Source organism: Protomyctophum bolini (genome assembly GCF_963924005.1).
Source record: "Protomyctophum bolini genome assembly, chromosome: 1".
Taxonomy (NCBI): domain Eukaryota; kingdom Metazoa; phylum Chordata; class Actinopteri; order Myctophiformes; family Myctophidae; genus Protomyctophum; species Protomyctophum bolini.
Window position 1 is genome coordinate 38,445,587 of NC_137862.1, and position 22,861 is coordinate 38,468,447.

Here is a 22,861-nt window from a genome sequence, read left to right on the forward strand (position 1 = left end):
GGTCCAAAATGATGAGAAACGAGGCTAACTTTTTTTTCAAAATTTCAAAAAACATGGGCTATAACCCATCGTTTTTGTCATTTCGTCATTTTTTTCAAATCCTCAAAAATGATGAAAAACTGCGCGCTATAGTATGCCGTACGATATGGGCTATAGCCCATGGTCCAAAATGATGAGAAACGAGGCTAACTTTTTTTTTCAAAATTTCAAAAAACATGGGCTATAACCCATCGTTTTTGTCATTTCGTCATTTTTTTCAAATCCTCAAAAATGATGAAAAACGGCGCGCTATAGTATGCCGTACGATATGGGCTATAGCCCACGGTCCAAAATGATGAGAAACGAGGCTAACTTTTTTTTCAAAATTTCAAAAAACATGGGCTATAACCCATCGTTTTTGTCATTTCGTCATTTTTTTCAAATCCTCAAAAATGATGAGAAACTGCGCGCTATAGTATGCCGTACGATATGGGCTATAGCCCACGGTCCAAAATGATGAGAAACGAGGCTAACTTTTTTTTTCAAAATTTCAAAAAACATGGGCTATAACCCATCGTTTTTGTCATTTCGTCATTTTTTTCAAATCCTCAAAAATGATGAAAAACGGCGCGCTATAGTATGCCGTACGATATGGGCTATAGCCCACGGTCCAAAATGATGAGAAACGAGGCTAACTTTTTTTTCCAAAATTTCAAAAAACATGGGCTATAACCCATCGTTTTTGTCATTTCGTCATTTTTTAAAAATCCTCAAAAATGATGAAAAACGGCGCGCTATAGTATGCCGTACGATATGGGCTATAGCCCATGGTCCAAAATGATGAGAAACGAGGCTAACTTTTTTTTTCAAAATTTCAAAAAACATGGGCTATAACCCATCGTTTTTGTCATTTCGTCATTTTTTTCAAATCCTCAAAAATGATGAAAAACTGCGCGCTATAGTATGCCGTACGATATGGGCTATAGCCCACGGTCCAAAATGATGAGAAACGAGGCTAACTTTTTTTTTCAAAATTTCAAAAAACATGGGCTATAACCCATCGTTTTTGTCATTTCGTCATTTTTTTCAAATCCTCAAAAATGATGAAAAACGGCGCGCTATAGTATGCCGTACGATATGGGCTATAGCCCATGGTCCAAAATGATGAGAAACGAGGCTAACTTTTTTTTTCAAAATTTCAAAAAACATGGGCTATAACCCATCGTTTTTGTCATTTCGTCATTTTTTTCAAATCCTCAAAAATGATGAAAAACGGCGCGCTATAGTATGCCGTACGATATGGGCTATAGCCCACGGTCCAAAATGATGAGAAACGAGGCTAACTTTTTTTTCAAAATTTCAAAAAACATGGGCTATAACCCATCGTTTTTGTCATTTCGTCATTTTTTTCAAATCCTCAAAAATGATGAAAAACTGCGCGCTATAGTATGCCGTACGATATGGGCTATAGCCCATGGTCCAAAATGATGAGAAACGAGGCTAACTTTTTTTTTCAAAATTTCAAAAAACATGGGCTATAACCCATCGTTTTTGTCATTTCGTCATTTTTTTCAAATCCTCAAAAATGATGAAAAACGGCGCGCTATAGTATGCCGTACGATATGGGCTATAGCCCACGGTCCAAAATGATGAGAAACGAGGCTAACTTTTTTTTCAAAATTTCAAAAAACATGGGCTATAACCCATCGTTTTTGTCATTTCGTCATTTTTTTCAAATCCTCAAAAATGATGAAAAACTGCGCGCTATAGTATGCCGTACGATATGGGCTATAGCCCACGGTCCAAAATGATGAGAAACGAGGCTAACTTTTTTTTCCAAAATTTCAAAAAACATGGGCTATAACCCATCGTTTTTGTCATTTCGTCATTTTTTTCAAATCCTCAAAAATGATGAAAAACGGCGCGCTATAGTATGCCGTACGATATGGGCTATAGCCCATGGTCCAAAATGATGAGAAACGAGGCTAACTTTTTTTTTCAAAATTTCAAAAAACATGGGCTATAACCCATCGTTTTTGTCATTTCGTCATTTTTTTCAAATCCTCAAAAATGATGAAAAACGGCGCGCTATAGTATGCCGTACGATATGGGCTATAGCCCACGGTCCAAAATGATGAGAAACGAGGATAACTTTTTTTTCAAAATTTCAAAAAACATGGGCTATAACCCATCGTTTTTGTCATTTCGTCATTTTTTTCAAATCCTCAAAAATGATGAAAAACTGCGCGCTATAGTATGCCGTACGATATGGGCTATAGCCCACGGTCCAAAATGATGAGAAACGAGGCTAACTTTTTTTTCCAAAATTTCAAAAAACATGGGCTATAACCCATCGTTTTTGTCATTTCGTCATTTTTTTCAAATCCTCAAATATGATGAAAAACGGCGCGCTATAGTGTGCCGTACGATATGGGCTATAGCCCATGGTCCAAAATGATGAGAAACGAGGCTAACTTTTTTTTTCAAAATTTCAAAAAACATGGGCTATAACCCATCGTTTTTGTCATTTCGTCATTTTTTTCAAATCCTCAAAAATGATGAAAAACGGCACGCTATAGTATGCCGTACGATATGGGCTATAGCCCACGGTCCAAAATGATGAGAAACGAGGCTAACTTTTTTTTCAAAATTTCAAATAACATGGGCTATAACCCATCGTTTTTGTCATTTCGTCATTTTTTTCAAATCCTCAAAAATGATGAAAAACTGCACGCTATAGTATGCCGTACGATATGGGCTATAGCCCACGGTCCAAAATGATGAGAAACGAGGCTAACTTCTTTTTTCAAAAATTCAAAAAACATGGGCTATAACCCATCGTTTTTGTCATTTCGTCATTTTTTTCAAATCCTCAAAAATGATGAAAAACGGGGTGCCATAGTATGCCGTACGATATGGGCTATAGCCCACGGTCCAAAATGATGAAAAACGAGGCTAACTTTTTTTTCCAAAATTTCAAAAAACATGGGCTATAACCCATCGTTTTTGTCATTTCGTCATTTTTTTCCAATCCTCAAAAATGATGAAAAACGGTGCGCTATAGTATGCCGTACGATATGGGCTATAGCCCACGGTCCAAAATGATGAAAAACGAGGCTAACTTTTTTTTCCAAAATTTCAAAAAACATGGGCTATAACCCATCGTTTTTGTCATTTCGTCATTTTTTTCAAATCCTCAAAAATGATGAAAAACGGGGTGCCATAGTATGCCGTACGATATGGGCTATAGCCCACGGTCCAAAATGATGAAAAACGAGGCTAACTTTTTTTTCCAAAATTTCAAAAAACATGGGCTATAACCCATCGTTTTTGTCATTTCGTCATTTTTTTCAAATCCTCAAAAATGATGAAAAACTGCGCGCTATAGTATGCCGTACGATATGGGCTATAGCCCACGGTCCAAAATGATGAGAAACGAGGCTAACTTTTTTTTCCAAAATTTCAAAAAACATGGGCTATAACCCATCGTTTTTGTCATTTCGTCATTTTTTTCAAATCCTCAAAAATGATGAAAAACGGCGCGCTATAGTATGCCGTACGATATGGGCTATAGCCCATGGTCCAAAATGATGAGAAACGAGGCTAACTTTTTTTTTCAAAATTTCAAAAAACATGGGCTATAACCCATCGTTTTTGTCATTTCGTCATTTTTTTCAAATCCTCAAAAATGATGAAAAAAGGCGCGCTATAGTATGCCGTACGATATGGGCTATAGCCCACGGTCCAAAATGATGAGAAACGAGGCTAACTTTTTTTTCAAAATTTCAAAAAACATGGGCTATAACCCATCGTTTTTGTCATTTCGTCATTTTTTTCAAATCCTCAAAAATGATGAAAAACTGCGCGCTATAGTATGCCGTACGATATGGGCTATAGCCCACGGTCCAAAATGATGAGAAACGAGGCTAACCTTTTTTTTCAAAATTTTAAAAAACATGGGCTATAACCCATCGTTTTTGTCATTTCGTCATTTTTTTCAAATCCTCAAAAATGATGAAAAACGGCGCGCTATAGTATGCCGTACGATATGGGCTATAGCCCATGGTCCAAAATGATGAGAAACGAGGCTAACTTTTTTTTTCAAAATTTCAAAAAACATGGGCTATAACCCATCGTTTTTGTCATTTCGTCATTTTTTTCAAATCCTCAAAAATGATGAAAAACGGCGCGCTATAGTATGCCGTACGATATGGGCTATAGCCCACGGTCCAAAATGATGAGAAACGAGGCTAACTTTTTTTTCTAAATTTCAAAAAACATGGGCTATAACCCATCGTTTTTGTCATTTCGTCATTTTTTTCAAATCCTCAAAAATGATGAGAAACTGCGCGCTATAGTATGCCGTACGATATGGGCTATAGCCCACGGTCCAAAATGATGAGAAACGAGGCTAACTTTTTTTTTCAAAATTTCAAAAAACATGGGCTATAACCCATCGTTTTTGTCATTTCGTCATTTTTTTCAAATCCTCAAAAATTATGAAAAACGGCGCGCTATAGTATGCCGTACGATATGGGCTATAGCCCATGGTCCAAAATGATGAGAAACGAGGCTAACTTTTTTTTTCAAAATTTCAAAAAACATGGGCTATAACCCATCGTTTTTGTCATTTCGTCATTTTTTTCAAATCCTCAAAAATGATGAAAAACGGCGCGCTATAGTATGCCGTACGATATGGGCTATAGCCCACGGTCCAAAATGATGAGAAACGAGGCTAACTTTTTTTTCAAAATTTCAAAAAACATGGGCTATAACCCATCGTTTTTGTCATTTCGTCATTTTTTTCAAATCCTCAAAAATGATGAAAAACTGCGCGCTATAGTATGCCGTACGATATGGGCTATAGCCCATGGTCCAAAATGATGAGAAACGAGGCTAACTTTTTTTTTCAAAATTTCAAAAAACATGGGCTATAACCCATCGTTTTTGTCATTTCGTCATTTTTTTCAAATCCTCAAAAATGATGAAAAACGGCGCGCTATAGTATGCCGTACGATATGGGCTATAGCCCACGGTCCAAAATGATGAGAAACGAGGCTAACTTTTTTTTCAAAATTTCAAAAAACATGGGCTATAACCCATCGTTTTTGTCATTTCGTCATTTTTTTCAAATCCTCAAAAATGATGAGAAACTGCGCGCTATAGTATGCCGTACGATATGGGCTATAGCCCACGGTCCAAAATGATGAGAAACGAGGCTAACTTTTTTTTTCAAAATTTCAAAAAACATGGGCTATAACCCATCGTTTTTGTCATTTCGTCATTTTTTTCAAATCCTCAAAAATGATGAAAAACGGCGCGCTATAGTATGCCGTACGATATGGGCTATAGCCCACGGTCCAAAATGATGAGAAACGAGGCTAACTTTTTTTTCCAAAATTTCAAAAAACATGGGCTATAACCCATCGTTTTTGTCATTTCGTCATTTTTTAAAAATCCTCAAAAATGATGAAAAACGGCGCGCTATAGTATGCCGTACGATATGGGCTATAGCCCATGGTCCAAAATGATGAGAAACGAGGCTAACTTTTTTTTTCAAAATTTCAAAAAACATGGGCTATAACCCATCGTTTTTGTCATTTCGTCATTTTTTTCAAATCCTCAAAAATGATGAAAAACTGCGCGCTATAGTATGCCGTACGATATGGGCTATAGCCCACGGTCCAAAATGATGAGAAACGAGGCTAACTTTTTTTTTCAAAATTTCAAAAAACATGGGCTATAACCCATCGTTTTTGTCATTTCGTCATTTTTTTCAAATCCTCAAAAATGATGAAAAACGGCGCGCTATAGTATGCCGTACGATATGGGCTATAGCCCATGGTCCAAAATGATGAGAAACGAGGCTAACTTTTTTTTTCAAAATTTCAAAAAACATGGGCTATAACCCATCGTTTTTGTCATTTCGTCATTTTTTTCAAATCCTCAAAAATGATGAAAAACGGCGCGCTATAGTATGCCGTACGATATGGGCTATAGCCCACGGTCCAAAATGATGAGAAACGAGGCTAACTTTTTTTTCAAAATTTCAAAAAACATGGGCTATAACCCATCGTTTTTGTCATTTCGTCATTTTTTTCAAATCCTCAAAAATGATGAAAAACTGCGCGCTATAGTATGCCGTACGATATGGGCTATAGCCCATGGTCCAAAATGATGAGAAACGAGGCTAACTTTTTTTTTCAAAATTTCAAAAAACATGGGCTATAACCCATCGTTTTTGTCATTTCGTCATTTTTTTCAAATCCTCAAAAATGATGAAAAACGGCGCGCTATAGTATGCCGTACGATATGGGCTATAGCCCACGGTCCAAAATGATGAGAAACGAGGCTAACTTTTTTTTCAAAATTTCAAAAAACATGGGCTATAACCCATCGTTTTTGTCATTTCGTCATTTTTTTCAAATCCTCAAAAATGATGAGAAACTGCGCGCTATAGTATGCCGTACGATATGGGCTATAGCCCACGGTCCAAAATGATGAGAAACGAGGCTAACTTTTTTTTTCAAAATTTCAAAAAACATGGGCTATAACCCATCGTTTTTGTCATTTCGTCATTTTTTTCAAATCCTCAAAAATGATGAAAAACGGCGCGCTATAGTATGCCGTACGATATGGGCTATAGCCCATGGTCCAAAATAATGAGAAACGAGGCTAACTTTTTTTTTCAAAATTTCAAAAAACATGGGCTATAACCCATCGTTTTTGTCATTTCGTCATTTTTTTCAAATCCTCAAAAATGATGAAAAACTGCGCGCTATAGTATGCCGTACGATATGGGCTATAGCCCACGGTCCAAAATGATGAGAAACGAGGCTAACTTTTTTTTTCAAAATTTCAAAAAACATGGGCTATAACCCATCGTTTTTGTCATTTCGTCATTTTTTTCAAATCCTCAAAAATGATGAAAAAAGGCGCGCTATAGTATGCCGTACGATATGGGCTATAGCCCACGGTCCAAAATGATGAGAAACGAGGCTAACTTTTTTTCAAAATTTCAAAAAACATGGGCTATAACCCATCGTTTTTGTCATTTCGTCATTTTTTTCAAATCCTCAAAAATGATGAAAAACGGGGTGCCATAGTATGCCGTACGATATGGGCTATAGCCCACGGTCCAAAATGATGAAAAACGAGGCTAACTTTTTTTTCCAAAATTTCAAAAAACATGGGCTATAACCCATCGTTTTTGTCATTTCGTCATTTTTTTTCAAATCCTCAAAAATGATGAAAAACCGTGCGCTATAGTATGCCGTACGATATGGGCTATAGCCCACGGTCCAAAATGATGAGAAACGAGGCTAACTTTTTTTTCTAAATTTCAAAAAACATGGGCTATAACCCATCGTTTTTGTCATTTCGTCATTTTTTTCAAATCCTCAAAAATGATGAAAAACTGCGCGCTATAGTATGCCGTACGATATGGGCTATAGCCCACGGTCCAAAATGATGAGAAACGAGGCTAACTTTTTTTTTCAAAATTTCAAAAAACATGGGCTATAACCCATCGTTTTTGTCATTTCGTCATTTTTTTCAAATCCTCAAAAATGATGAAAAACGGCGCGCTATAGTATGCCGTACGATATGGGCTATAGCCCACGGTCCAAAATGATGAGAAACGAGGCTAACTTTTTTTTCAAAATTTCAAAAAACATGGGCTATAACCCATCGTTTTTGTCATTTCGTCATTTTTTTCAAATCCTCAAAAATGATGAAAAACTGCGCGCTATAGTATGCCGTACGATATGGGCTATAGCCCACGGTCCAAAATGATGAGAAACGAGGCTAACTTTTTTTTCCAAAATTTCAAAAAACATGGGCTATAACCCATCGTTTTTGTCATTTCGTCATTTTTTTCAAATCCTCAAAAATGATGAAAAACGGCGCGCTATAGTATGCCGTACGATATAGGCTATAGCCCATGGTCCAAAATGATGAGAAACGAGGCTAACTTTTTTTTTCAAAATTTCAAAAAACATGGGCTATAACCCATCGTTTTTGTCATTTCGTCATTTTTTTCAAATCCTCAAAAATGATGAAAAACGGCGCGCTATAGTATGCCGTACGATATGGGCTATAGCCCATGGTCCAAAATAATGAGAAACGAGGCTAACTTTTTTTTTCAAAATTTCAAAAAACATGGGCTATAACCCATCGTTTTTGTCATTTCGTCATTTTTTTCAAATCCTCAAAAATGATGAAAAACTGCGCGCTATAGTATGCCGTACGATATGGGCTATAGCCCACGGTCCAAAATGATGAGAAACGAGGCTAACTTTTTTTTTCAAAATTTCAAAAAACATGGGCTATAACCCATCGTTTTTGTCATTTCGTCATTTTTTTCAAATCCTCAAAAATGATGAAAAAAGGCGCGCTATAGTATGCCGTACGATATGGGCTATAGCCCACGGTCCAAAATGATGAGAAACGAGGCTAACTTTTTTTCAAAATTTCAAAAAACATGGGCTATAACCCATCGTTTTTGTCATTTCGTCATTTTTTTCAAATCCTCAAAAATGATGAAAAACGGGGTGCCATAGTATGCCGTACGATATGGGCTATAGCCCACGGTCCAAAATGATGAAAAACGAGGCTAACTTTTTTTTCCAAAATTTCAAAAAACATGGGCTATAACCCATCGTTTTTGTCATTTCGTCATTTTTTTTCAAATCCTCAAAAATGATGAAAAACCGTGCGCTATAGTATGCCGTACGATATGGGCTATAGCCCACGGTCCAAAATGATGAGAAACGAGGCTAACTTTTTTTTCTAAATTTCAAAAAACATGGGCTATAACCCATCGTTTTTGTCATTTCGTCATTTTTTTCAAATCCTCAAAAATGATGAAAAACTGCGCGCTATAGTATGCCGTACGATATGGGCTATAGCCCACGGTCCAAAATGATGAGAAACGAGGCTAACTTTTTTTTTCAAAATTTCAAAAAACATGGGCTATAACCCATCGTTTTTGTCATTTCGTCATTTTTTTCAAATCCTCAAAAATGATGAAAAACGGCGCGCTATAGTATGCCGTACGATATGGGCTATAGCCCACGGTCCAAAATGATGAGAAACGAGGCTAACTTTTTTTTCAAAATTTCAAAAAACATGGGCTATAACCCATCGTTTTTGTCATTTCGTCATTTTTTTCAAATCCTCAAAAATGATGAAAAACTGCGCGCTATAGTATGCCGTACGATATGGGCTATAGCCCACGGTCCAAAATGATGAGAAACGAGGCTAACTTTTTTTTCAAAATTTCAAAAAACATGGGCTATAACCCATCGTTTTTGTCATTTCGTCATTTTTTTCAAATCCTCAAAAATGATGAAAAACGGCGCGCTATAGTATGCCGTACGATATGGGCTATAGCCCACGGTCCAAAATGATGAGAAACGAGGCTAACTTTTTTTTCAAAATTTCAAAAAACATGGGCTATAACCCATCGTTTTTGTCATTTCGTCATTTTTTTCAAATCCTCAAAAATGATGAAAAACTGCGCGCTATAGTATGCCGTACGATATGGGCTATAGCCCACGGTCCAAAATGATGAGAAACGAGGATAACTTTTTTTTCAAAATTTCAAAAAACATGGGTGCGCCGTTTTTCATCATTTTTGAGGATTTGAAAAAAATGACGAAATGACAAAAACGATGGGTTATAGCCCATGTTTTTGAAATTTTGAAAAAAAAAGTTAGCCTCGTTTCTCATCATTTTGGACCGTGGGCTATAGCCCATATCGTACGGCATACTATAGCGCGCAGTTTTTCATCAATTTTGAGGATTTTAAAAAAATGACGAAATGACAAAAACGATGGGTTATAGCCCATGTTTTTTGAAATTTTGAAAAAAAAGTTAGCCTCGTTTCTCATCATTTTGGACCGTGGGCTATAGCCCATATCGTACGGCATACTATAGCGCGCCGTTTTTCATCATTTTTGAGGATTTGAAAAAAATGACGAAATGACAAAAACGATGGGTTATAGCCCATGTTTTTTGAAATTTTGAAAAAAAAAGTTAGCCTCGTTTCTCATCATTTTGGACCGTGGGCTATAGCCCATATCGTACGGCATACTATAGCGCGCAGTTTTTCATCATTTTTGAGGATTTGAAAAAAATTACGAAATGACAAAAACGATGGGTTATAGCCCATGTTTTTTGAAATTTTGAAAAAAAAAGTTGGCCTCGTTTCTCATCATTTTGGACCATGGGCTATAGCCCATATCGTACGGCATACTATAGCGCACCGTTTTTCATCATTTTTGAGGATTTGAACAAAATGACGAAATGACAAAAACGATGGGTTATAGCCCATGTTTTTTTAAATTTTGGAAAAAAAAGTTAGCCTCGTTTCTCATCATTTTGGACCGTGGGCTATAGCCCATATCGTACGGCATACTATAGCGCGCAGTTTTTCATCATTTTTGAGGATTTGTAAAAAATGACGAAATGACAAAAACGATGGGTTATAGCCCATGTTTTTTGAAATTTTGAAAAAAAGGTTAGCCTCGTTTCTCATCATTTTGGACCGTGGGCTATAGCCCATATCGTACGGCATACTATAGCGCGCCGTTTTTCATCATTTTTGAGGATTTGAAAAAAATGACGAAATGACAAAAACGATGGGTTATAGCCCATGTTTTTTGAAATTTTGAAAAAAAAGTTATCCTCGTTTCTCATCATTTTGGACCGTGGGCTATAGCCCATATCGTACGGCATACTATAGCGCGCAGTTTTTCATCATTTTTGAGGATTTGAAAAAAATTACGAAATGACAAAAACGATGGGTTATAGCCCATGTTTTTTGAAATTTTGAAAAAAAAAGTTGGCCTCGTTTCTCATCATTTTGGACCATGGGCTATAGCCCATATCGTACGGCATACTATAGCGCACCGTTTTTCATCATTTTTGAGGATTTGAACAAAATGACGAAATGACAAAAACGATGGGTTATAGCCCATGTTTTTTTAAATTTTGGAAAAAAAAGTTAGCCTCGTTTCTCATCATTTTGGACCGTGGGCTATAGCCCATATCGTACGGCATACTATAGCGCGCAGTTTTTCATCATTTTTGAGGATTTGTAAAAAATGACGAAATGACAAAAACGATGGGTTATAGCCCATGTTTTTTGAAATTTTGAAAAAAAGGTTAGCCTCGTTTCTCATCATTTTGGACCGTGGGCTATAGCCCATATCGTACGGCATACTATAGCGCGCCGTTTTTCATCATTTTTGAGGATTTGAAAAAAATGACGAAATGACAAAAACGATGGGTTATAGCCCATGTTTTTTGAAATTTTGAAAAAAAAGTTATCCTCGTTTCTCATCATTTTGGACCGTGGGCTATAGCCCATATCGTACGGCATACTATAGCGCGCAGTTTTTCATCATTTTTGAGGATTTGAAAAAAATTACGAAATGACAAAAACGATGGGTTATAGCCCATGTTTTTTGAAATTTTGAAAAAAAAAGTTGGCCTCGTTTCTCATCATTTTGGACCATGGGCTATAGCCCATATCGTACGGCATACTATAGCGCACCGTTTTTCATCATTTTTGAGGATTTGAACAAAATGACGAAATGACAAAAACGATGGGTTATAGCCCATGTTTTTTTAAATTTTGGAAAAAAAAGTTAGCCTCGTTTCTCATCATTTTGGACCGTGGGCTATAGCCCATATCGTACGGCATACTATAGCGCGCAGTTTTTCATCATTTTTGAGGATTTGTAAAAAATGACGAAATGACAAAAACGATGGGTTATAGCCCATGTTTTTTGAAATTTTGAAAAAAAGGTTAGCCTCGTTTCTCATCATTTTGGACCGTGGGCTATAGCCCATATCGTACGGCATACTATAGCGCGCCGTTTTTCATCATTTTTGAGGATTTGAAAAAAATGACGAAATGACAAAAACGATGGGTTATAGCCCATGTTTTTTGAAATTTTGAAAAAAAAGTTATCCTCGTTTCTCATCATTTTGGACCGTGGGCTATAGCCCATATCGTACGGCATACTATAGCGCGCCGTTTTTCATCATTTTTGAGGATTTGAAAAAAATGACGAAATGACAAAAACGATGGGTTATAGCCCATGTTTTTTGAAATTTTGAAAAAAAAAGGTAGCCTCGTTTCTCATCATTTTGGACCGTGGGCTATAGCCCATATCGTACGGCATACTATAGCGCGCAGTTTTTCATCATTTTTGAGGATTTGAAAAAAATGACGAAATGACAAAAACGATGGGTTATAGCCCATGTTTTTTGAAATTTTGAAAAAAAAAGTTAGCCTCGTTTCTCATCATTTTGGACCATGGGTAATAGCCCATATCGTACGGCATACTATAGCGCACCGCTTTTCATAATTTTTGAGGATTTGAAAAAAATGACAAAAACGATGGGTTATAGCCCATGTTTTTTGAAATTTTGGAAAAAAAAGTTAGCCTCATTTCTCATCATTTTGGACCGTGGGCTATAGCCCATATCGTACGGCATACTATAGCGCGCAGTTTTTCATCATTTTTGAGGATTTGAAAAAAATGACGAAATGACAAAAACGATGGGTTATAGCCCATGTTTTTTGAAATTTTGAAAAATAAGTTATCCTCGTTTCTCATCATTTTGGACCGTGGGCTATAGCCCATATCGTACGGCATACTATAGCGCGCCGTTTTTCATCATTTTTGAGGATTTGAAAAAAATGACGAAATGACAAAAACGATGGGTTATAGCCCATGTTTTTTGAAATTTTGAAAAAAAAAGTTAGCCTCGTTTCTCATCATTTTGGACCGTGGGCTATAGCCCATATCGTACGGCATACTATAGCGCGCAGTTTTTCATCATTTTTGAGGATTTGAAAAAAATGACGAAATGACAAAAACGATGGGTTATAGCCCATGTTTTTTGAAATTTTGAAAAAAAAAGTTAGCCTCGTTTCTCATCATTTTGGACCATGGGTAATAGCCCATATCGTACGGCATACTATAGCGCACCGCTTTTCATAATTTTTGAGGATTTGAAAAAAATGACAAAAACGATGGGTTATAGCCCATGTTTTTTGAAATTTTGGAAAAAAAAGTTAGCCTCATTTCTCATCATTTTGGACCGTGGGCTATAGCCCATATCGTACGGCATACTATAGCGCGCAGTTTTTCATCATTTTTGAGGATTTGAAAAAAATGACGAAATGACAAAAACGATGGGTTATAGCCCATGTTTTTTGAAATTTTGAAAAATAAGTTATCCTCGTTTCTCATCATTTTGGACCGTGGGCTATAGCCCATATCGTACGGCATACTATAGCGCGCCGTTTTTCATCATTTTTGAGGATTTGAAAAAAATGACGAAATGACAAAAACGATGGGTTATAGCCCATGTTTTTTGAAATTTTGAAAAAAAAAGTTAGCCTCGTTTCTCATCATTTTGGACCGTGGGCTATAGCCCATATCGTACGGCATACTATAGCGCGCAGTTTTTCATCATTTTTGAGGATTTGAAAAAAATGACGAAATGACAAAAACGATGGGTTATAGCCCATGTTTTTTGAAATTTTGGAAAAAAAAGTTAGCCTCGTTTCTCATCATTTTGGACCATGGGCTATAGCCCATATCGTACGGCATACTATAGCGCACCGTTTTTCATCATTTTTGAGGATTTGAAAAAAATGACGAAATGACAAAAACGATGGGTTATAGCCCATGTTTTTTGAAATTTTGAAAAAAAGGTTAGCCTCGTTTCTCATCATTTTGGACCGTGGGCTATAGCCCATATCGTACGGCATACTATAGCGCGCCGTTTTTCATCATTTTTGAGGATTTGAAAAAAATGACGAAATGACAAAAACTATGGGTTATAGCCCATGTTTTTTGAAATTTTGAAAAAAAAAGTTAGCCTCGTTTCTCATCATTTTGGACCGTGGGCTATAGCCCATATCGTACGGCATACTATAGCGCGCAGTTTTTCATCATTTTTGAGGATTTGTAAAAAATGACGAAATGACAAAAACGATGGGTTATAGCCCATGTTTTTTGAAATTTTGAAAAAAAGTTATCCTCGTTTCTCATCATTTTGGACCGTGGGCTATAGCCCATATCGTACGGCATACTATAGCGCGCCGTTTTTCATCATTTTTGAGGATTTGAAAAAAATGACGAAATGACAAAAACGATGGGTTATAGCCCATGTTTTTTGAAATTTTGAAAAAAAAGTTATCCTCGTTTCTCATCATTTTGGACCGTGGGCTATAGCCCATATCGTACGGCATACTATAGCGCGCCGTTTTTCATCATTTTTGAGGATTTGAAAAAAATGACGAAATGACAAAAACGATGGGTTATAGCCCATGTTTTTTGAAATTTTGAAAAAAAAAGGTAGCCTCGTTTCTCATCATTTTGGACCGTGGGCTATAGCCCATATCGTACGGCATACTATAGCGCGCAGTTTTTCATCATTTTTGAGGATTTGAAAAAAATGACGAAATGACAAAAACGATGGGTTATAGCCCATGTTTTTTGAAATTTTGAAAAAAAAAGTTAGCCTCGTTTCTCATCATTTTGGACCATGGGTAATAGCCCATATCGTACGGCATACTATAGCGCACCGTTTTTCATAATTTTTGAGGATTTGAAAAAAATGACAAAAACGATGGGTTATAGCCCATGTTTTTTGAAATTTTGGAAAAAAAAGTTAGCCTCATTTCTCATCATTTTGGACCGTGGGCTATAGCCCATATCGTACGGCATACTATAGCGCGCAGTTTTTCATCATTTTTGAGGATTTGAAAAAAATGACGAAATGACAAAAACGATGGGTTATAGCCCATGTTTTTTGAAATTTTGAAAAATAAGTTATCCTCGTTTCTCATCATTTTGGACCGTGGGCTATAGCCCATATCGTACGGCATACTATAGCGCGCCGTTTTTCATCATTTTTGAGGATTTGAAAAAAATGACGAAATGACAAAAACGATGGGTTATAGCCCATGTTTTTTGAAATTTTGAAAAAAAAAGTTAGCCTCGTTTCTCATCATTTTGGACCGTGGGCTATAGCCCATATCGTACGGCATACTATAGCGCGCAGTTTTTCATCATTTTTGAGGATTTGAAAAAAATGACGAAATGACAAAAACGATGGGTTATAGCCCATGTTTTTTGAAATTTTGGAAAAAAAAGTTAGCCTCGTTTCTCATCATTTTGGACCATGGGCTATAGCCCATATCGTACGGCATACTATAGCGCACCGTTTTTCATCATTTTTGAGGATTTGAAAAAAATGACGAAATGACAAAAACGATGGGTTATAGCCCATGTTTTTTGAAATTTTGAAAAAAAGGTTAGCCTCGTTTCTCATCATTTTGGACCGTGGGCTATAGCCCATATCGTACGGCATACTATAGCGCGCCGTTTTTCATCATTTTTGAGGATTTGAAAAAAATGACGAAATGACAAAAACTATGGGTTATAGCCCATGTTTTTTGAAATTTTGAAAAAAAAAGTTAGCCTCGTTTCTCATCATTTTGGACCGTGGGCTATAGCCCATATCGTACGGCATACTATAGCGCGCAGTTTTTCATCATTTTTGAGGATTTGAAAAAAATGTCAAAATGACAAAAACAATGGGTTATAGCCCATGTTTTTTGAAATTTTGAAAAAAAAGTTATCCTCGTTTCTCATCATTTTGGACCGTGGGCTATAGCCCATATCGTACGGCATACTATAGCGCGCCGTTTTTCATCATTTTTGAGGATTTGAAAAAAATGACGAAATGACAAAAACGATGGGTTATAGCCCATGTTTTTTGAAATTTTGAAAAAAAAAGTTAGCCTCGTTTCTCATCATTTTGGACCGTGGGCTATAGCCCATATCGTACGGCATACTATAGCGCGCAGTTTTTCATCATTTTTGAGGATTTGAAAAAAATGACAAAATGACAAAAACGATGGGTTATAGCCCATGTTTTTTGAAATTTTGAAAAAAAAAGTTAGCCTCGTTTCTCATCATTTTGGACCATGGGCTATAGCCCATATCGTACGGCATACTATAGCGCACCGTTTTTCATCATTTTTGAGGATTTGAAAAAAATGACGAAATGACAAAAACGATGGGTTATAGCCCATGTTTTTTGAAATTTTGGAAAAAAAAGTTAGCCTCGTTTCTCATCATTTTGGACCGTGGGCTATAGCCCATATCGTACGGCATACTATAGCGCGCAGTTTTTCATCATTTTTGAGGATTTGTAAAAAATGACGAAATGACAAAAACGATGGGTTATAGCCCATGTTTTTTGAAATTTTGAAAAAAAGGTTAGCCTCGTTTCTCATCATTTTGGACCGTGGGCTATAGCCCATATCGTACGGCATACTATAGCGCGCCGTTTTTCATCATTTTTGAGGATTTGAAAAAAATGACGAAATGACAAAAACGATGGGTTATAGCCCATGTTTTTTGAAATTTTGAAAAAAAAGTTATCCTCGTTTCTCATCATTTTGGACCGTGGGCTATAGCCCATATCGTACGGCATACTATAGCGCGCCGTTTTTCATCATTTTTGAGGATTTGTAAAAAATGACGAAATGACAAAAACGATGGGTTATAGCCCATGTTTTTTGAAATTTTGGAAAACAAAGTTAGCCTCGTTTCTCATCATTTTGGACCGTGGGCTATAGCCCATATCGTACGGCATACTATAGCGCGCAGTTTTTCATCATTTTTGAGGATTTGTAAAAAATGACGAAATGACAAAAACGATGGGTTATAGCCCATGTTTTTTGAAATTTTGAAAAAAAGGTTAGCCTCGTTTCTCATCATTTTGGACCGTGGGCTATAGCCCATATCGTACGGCATACTATAGCGCGCCGTTTTTCATCATTTTTGAGGATTTGAAAAAAATGACGAAATGACAAAAACGATGGGTTATAGCCCATGTTTTTTGAATTAAAAAAAAAAAAAGTTAGCCTCGTTTCTCATCATTTTGGACCGTGGGCTATAGCCCATATCGTACGGCATACTATAGCGCGCAGTTTTTCATCATTTTTGAGGATTTGAAAAAAATGACGAAATGACAAAAACGATGGGTTATAGCCCATGTTTTTTGAAATTTTGAAAAAAAAAGGTTAGCCTCGTTTCTCATCATTTTGGACCGTGGGCTATAGCCCATATCGTACGGCATACTATAGCGCGCCGTTTTTCATCATTTTTGAGGATTTGAAAAAAATGACGAAATGACAAAAACTATGGGTTATAGCCCATGTTTTTTGAAATTTTGAAAAAAAAAGTTAGCCTCGTTTCTCATCATTTTGGACCGTGGGCTATAGCCCATATCGTACGGCATACTATAGCGCGCAGTTTTTCATCATTTTTGAGGATTTGAAAAAAATGTCAAAATGACAAAAACGATGGGTTATAGCCCATGTTTTTTGAAATTTTGAAAAAAAAGTTATCCTCGTTTCTCATCATTTTGGACCGTGGGCTATAGCCCATATCGTAAGGCATACTATAGCGCGCAGTTTTTCATCATTTTTGAGGATTTGAAAAAAATGACGAAATGACAAAAACGATGGGTTATAGCCCATGTTTTTTGAAATTTTGAAAAAAAAAGTTAGCCTCGTTTCTCATCATTTTGGACCGTGGGCTATAGCCCATATCGTACGGCATACTATAGCGCGCAGTTTTTCATCATTTTTGAGGATTTGAAAAAAATTACGAAATGACAAAAACGATGGGTTATAGCCCATGTTTTTTGAAATTTTGAAAAAAAAGTTAGCCTCGTTTCTCATCATTTTGGACCGTGGGCTATAGCCCATATCGTACGGCATACTATAGCGCGCAGTTTTTCATCATTTTTGAGGATTTGAAAAAAATGACGAAATGACAAAAACGATGGGTTATAGCCCATGTTTTTTGAAATTGTGAAAAAAAAGTTAGCCTCGTTTCTCATCATTTTGGACCGTGGGCTATAGCCCATATCGTACGGCATACTATAGCGCGCCGTTTTTCATCATTTTTGAGGATTTGAAAAAAATGACGAAATGACAAAAACGATGGGTTATAGCCCATGTTTTTTGAAATTTTGAAAAAAAAAGTTAGCCTCGTTTCTCATAATTTTGGACCGTGGGCTATAGCCCATATCGTACGGCATACTATAGCGCGCAGTTTTTCATCAATTTTGAGGATTTGAAAAAAATGACGAAATGACAAAAACGATGGGTTATAGCCCATGTTTTTTGAAATTTTGAAAAAAACAGTTAGCCTCGTTTCTCATCATTTTGGACCATGGGCTATAGCCCATATCGTACGGCATACTATAGCGCGCCGTTTTTCATCATTTTTGAGGATTTGAAAAAAATGACGAAATGACAAAAACGATGGGTTATAGCCCATGTTTTTTGAAATTTTGAAAAAAAAGTTATCCTCGTTTCTCATCATTTTGGACCGTGGGCTATAGCCCATATCGTACGGCATACTATAGCGCGCCGTTTTTCATCATTTTTGAGGATTTGAAAAAAATGACGAAATGACAAAAACGATGGGTTATAGCCCATGTTTTTTGAAATTTTGAAAAAAAAAGTTAGCCTCGTTTCTCATCATTTTGGACCGTGGGCTATAGCCCATATCGTACGGCATACTATAGCGCGCAGTTTTTCATCATTTTTGAGGATTTGAAAAAAATGACGAAATGACAAAAACGATGGGTTATAGCCCATGTTTTTTGAAATTTTGAAAAAAAAAGTTAGCCTCGTTTCTCATCATTTTGGACCATGGGTAATAGCCCATATCGTACGGCATACTATAGCGCACCGTTTTTCATCATTTTTGAGGATTTGAAAAAAATGACGAAATGACAAAAACGATGGGTTATAGCCCATGTTTTTTGAAATTTTGGAAAAAAAAGTTAGCCTCGTTTCTCATCATTTTGGACCGTGGGCTATAGCCCATATCGTACGGCATACTATAGCGCGCAGTTTTTCATCATTTTTGAGGATTTGAAAAAAATGACGAAATGACAAAAACGATGGGTTATAGCCCATGTTTTTTGAAATTTTGAAAAAAAAAGTTAGCCTCGTTTCTCATCATTTTGGACCGTGGGCTATAGCCCATATCGTACGGCATACTATAGCGCGCAGTTTTTCATCATTTTTGAGGATTTGAAAAAAATGACGAAATGACAAAAACGATGGGTTATAGCCCATGTTTTTTTAAATTTTGAAAAAAAAAGTTAGCCTCGTTTCTCATCATTTTGGACCATGGGTAATAGCCCATATCGTACGGCATACTATAGCGCACCGTTTTTCATCATTTTTGAGGATTTGAAAAAAATGACGAAATGACAAAAACGATGGGTTATAGCCCATGTTTTTTGAAATTTTGGAAAAAAAAGTTAGCCTCGTTTCTCATCATTTTGGACCGTGGGCTATAGCCCATATCGTACGGCATACTATAGCGCGCAGTTTTTCATCATTTTTGAGGATTTGAAAAAAATGACGAAATGACAAAAACGATGGGTTATAGCCCATGTTTTTTGAAATTTTGAAAAAAAAAGTTAGCCTCGTTTCTCATCATTTTGGACCATGGGCTATAGCCCATATCGTACGGCATACTATAGCGCACCGTTTTTCATCATTTTTGAGGATTTGAAAAAAATGACGAAATGACAAAAACGATGGGTTATAGCCCATGTTTTTTGAAATTTTGGAAAAAAAAGTTAGCCTCGTTTTTCATCATTTTGGACCGTGGGCTATAGCCCATATCGTACGGCATACTATGGCACGCCGTTTTTCATCATTTTTGAGGATTTGAAAAAAATGACGAAATGACAAAAACGATGGGTTATAGCCCATGTTTTTTGAAATTTTGAAAAAAAAAGTTAGCCTCGTTTCTCATCATTTTGGACCGTGGGCTATAGCCCATATCGTACGGCATACTATAGCGCGCCGTTTTTCATCATTTTTGAGGATTTGAAAAAAATGACGAAATGACAAAAACGATGGGTTATAGCCCATGTTTTTTGAAATTTTGAAAAAAAAAGTTAGCCTCGTTTCTCATCATTTTGGACCATGGGCTATAGCCCATATCGTACGGCATACTATAGCGCGCCGTTTTTCATCATTTTTGAGGATTTGAAAAAAATGACGAAATGACAAAAACGATGGGTTATAGCCCATGTTTTTTGAAATTTTGGAAAAAAAAGTTAGCCTCGTTTCTCATCATTTTGGACCGTGGGCTATAGCCCATATCGTACGGCATACTATAGCGCGCAGTTTTTCATCATTTTTGAGGATTTGAAAAAAATGACGAAATGACAAAAACTATGGGTTATAGCCCATGTTTTTTGAAATTTTGAAAAAAAAGTTATCCTCGTTTCTCATCATTTTGGACCGTGGGCTATAGCCCATATCGTACGGCATACTATAGCGCGCCGTTTTTCATCATTTTTGAGGATTTGAAAAAAATGACGAAATGACAAAAACGATGGGTTATAGCCCATGTTTTTTGAAATTTTGAAAAAAAAAGTTAGCCTCGTTTTTCATCATTTTGGACCGTGGGCTATAGCCCATATCGTACGGCATACTATGGCACGCCGTTTTTCATCATTTTTGAGGATTTGAAAAAAATTAAAAAATGAAAAAAACGATGGGTTATAGCCCATGTCTTTTGAAATTTTGGAAAAAAAGGTTAGCCTCGTTTCTCATCATTTTGGACTGTGGGCTATAGCCCATATCGTACGGCATACTATAGCGTGCCATTTTTCATCATTTTTGAGGATTTTAAAAAAATGACGAAATGAAAAAAACGATGGGTTATAGCCCATGTTTTTTGCCCATCTATTTTCAGGCAAATTGTGTTTATTGTATTTTATTTTACTCAGCCATAACATAATTTTCTGTTAACCAACTTGCTGGCTGGCAGGCAGGCAGACAGCTACTCATAGACAGGCAGACAGACAGACAGCTACTCATGGAGAATTGGACAGGCAGGCAGTCAGACAGCTACTCATAGACAGGCAGACAGACAGCTACTCATGGAGAATTGGACAGGCAGGCAGACAGCTACTCATGGACAATTGGACAGGCAGGAAGGCAGACAACTACTCGTAGACAGACAGACAGCTACTCATGGACAATTGGACAGGCAGGAAGGCAGACAGCTACTCATAGACAGGCAAGGCAGACAGACAGCTACTCATGGACAATTAGGCAGGCAGGCAGACAGCTACTCATAGACAGGCAGACAGACAGCTACTCATGGACAATTAGGCAGGCAGGCAGGCAGACAGACAGCTACTCATAGACAGGCAGGCAGACAGCTACTCATAGACAGGCAGACAGTAAGACAGCTACTCATTGACAGACAGACAAATAACTACTCATGGACAGGCAGGCAGGCAAAGAGCTACTCATGTTATGTTATTATGTTATTATAACAGCTACTCATGTTATGTGCAATAATTTGTGCAGTTATGGAAACAGCTCTTTGTGTTTATGCAAGAAAATGTAACACATTTATTTATTTACATATTGTGTGCATGCACATTGTACTTTGATACATTTTGCGAAAATAAAGCAATTGAAAGAGAGAAGTTATCAAGTATCATTAATGTCGTCATTTTATCTACTGGCCCCTGGCCCCTTGCCATTTTTGTAATGTGGCCCACAGGTAAATCTATTTGAGTATCCCTATTATACTGTACCTGTACTTTCCTTCAAAATAAATGTACGTATTATGATAGACCAGTGGTTTTCCACCAGTGGTCCTTGAGAGGGTTCCAGGTGGTCCCCAGCTAAATGGAGAGTTTCTAATCAAATGAACCTGTACAGGTCCATTTGAGCGTGCAAACATAACCTAACATGCAAACTCCACACAGAAAGGCCCTTTCTCCAACCCCACCTCGGGTATGGGCACTGATGAGAGAACACGCCCCCAGCAGGAATCTAGCTGTGAGGCGACAGCACTACCGACTGTGCCACCGTGCCCCTAAGAATTGATATTTTTACCTGTTATCTCTCCTAATGGTACCAACATCAATACAGCATGGAAATGTGGATAGAATCTCATCCAATCAAATGACAAACAAAATATTTAGTTTTAGTTCTGTGGCTCAAATATGGCCTCGATACAAAAAGGGTTAAACTCCTGTGATAGACCAAACTACTCCAGAAAATGATGATAGTAAGTGAGAGCATACAACAAGATTGTTTCATTTGTGGGAAGGGCAGTAAAGTACCAGAACATCTGAACAGCCATGACTTGTACAGGTGAGGTAAGTCTCATACCTGTTTGTGTATGACAAATATCATAAATGCTGTTTTAAGCTCAAGCTCAGCTATTTTTCAATACCTAAAGTATAACAATGCTAAAAACACCAAAAGGGGTTCCTGCCCAGAATGGGTTAAGCACACTTAAGTAATTGACAAAAAAAAAAAAAAAAAATGAAAGTGAGGACACTAAAATGTCACTCAAATAATAGTGATTAATGATTGAATTGTGTGTTTGGCTTTGAGCATTGGAACATATGAATCAAAAGAATGTCTGTTTGCCTTTTAGGCTTCCTAATAAAATAAATCCCAGCCGATATGACAACTTAAATATACAGTGAAATTATTGACATGTAATATTTTTAGCCAATCCTATCAACAGCTACAATGTACATTCTGTCTCAACACAAACTAAATGCCATTGACAATGAATAGAGAATTTACTTCATGTGTCTGAGCATGTATGTCGGTGGCCACCCTTGGCCAATAAGGGACCACCATTCTTGATGATGTACGATGATTAGAGCGCCCCTCACTTGACATGGGTGTGATTTTATGATCTACATATCAGCCTCTGTCTCAATCAGCATGTCTCAATTCATCACTGTTGAGCCCAGG

At 37.0% G+C, this 22,861-nt stretch overlaps 1 protein-coding gene across 1 annotated transcript in view; it reads right to left on the reverse strand.

The window, feature by feature from the left end:
- Nucleotides 1–22,861, reverse strand: part of LOC308320297 (transmembrane protein 266-like) — a gene marked incomplete at both ends in the record, with an annotated part of 99,021 nt that overhangs the window by 29,616 nt on the left and 46,544 nt on the right. The window lies entirely within an intron of this gene.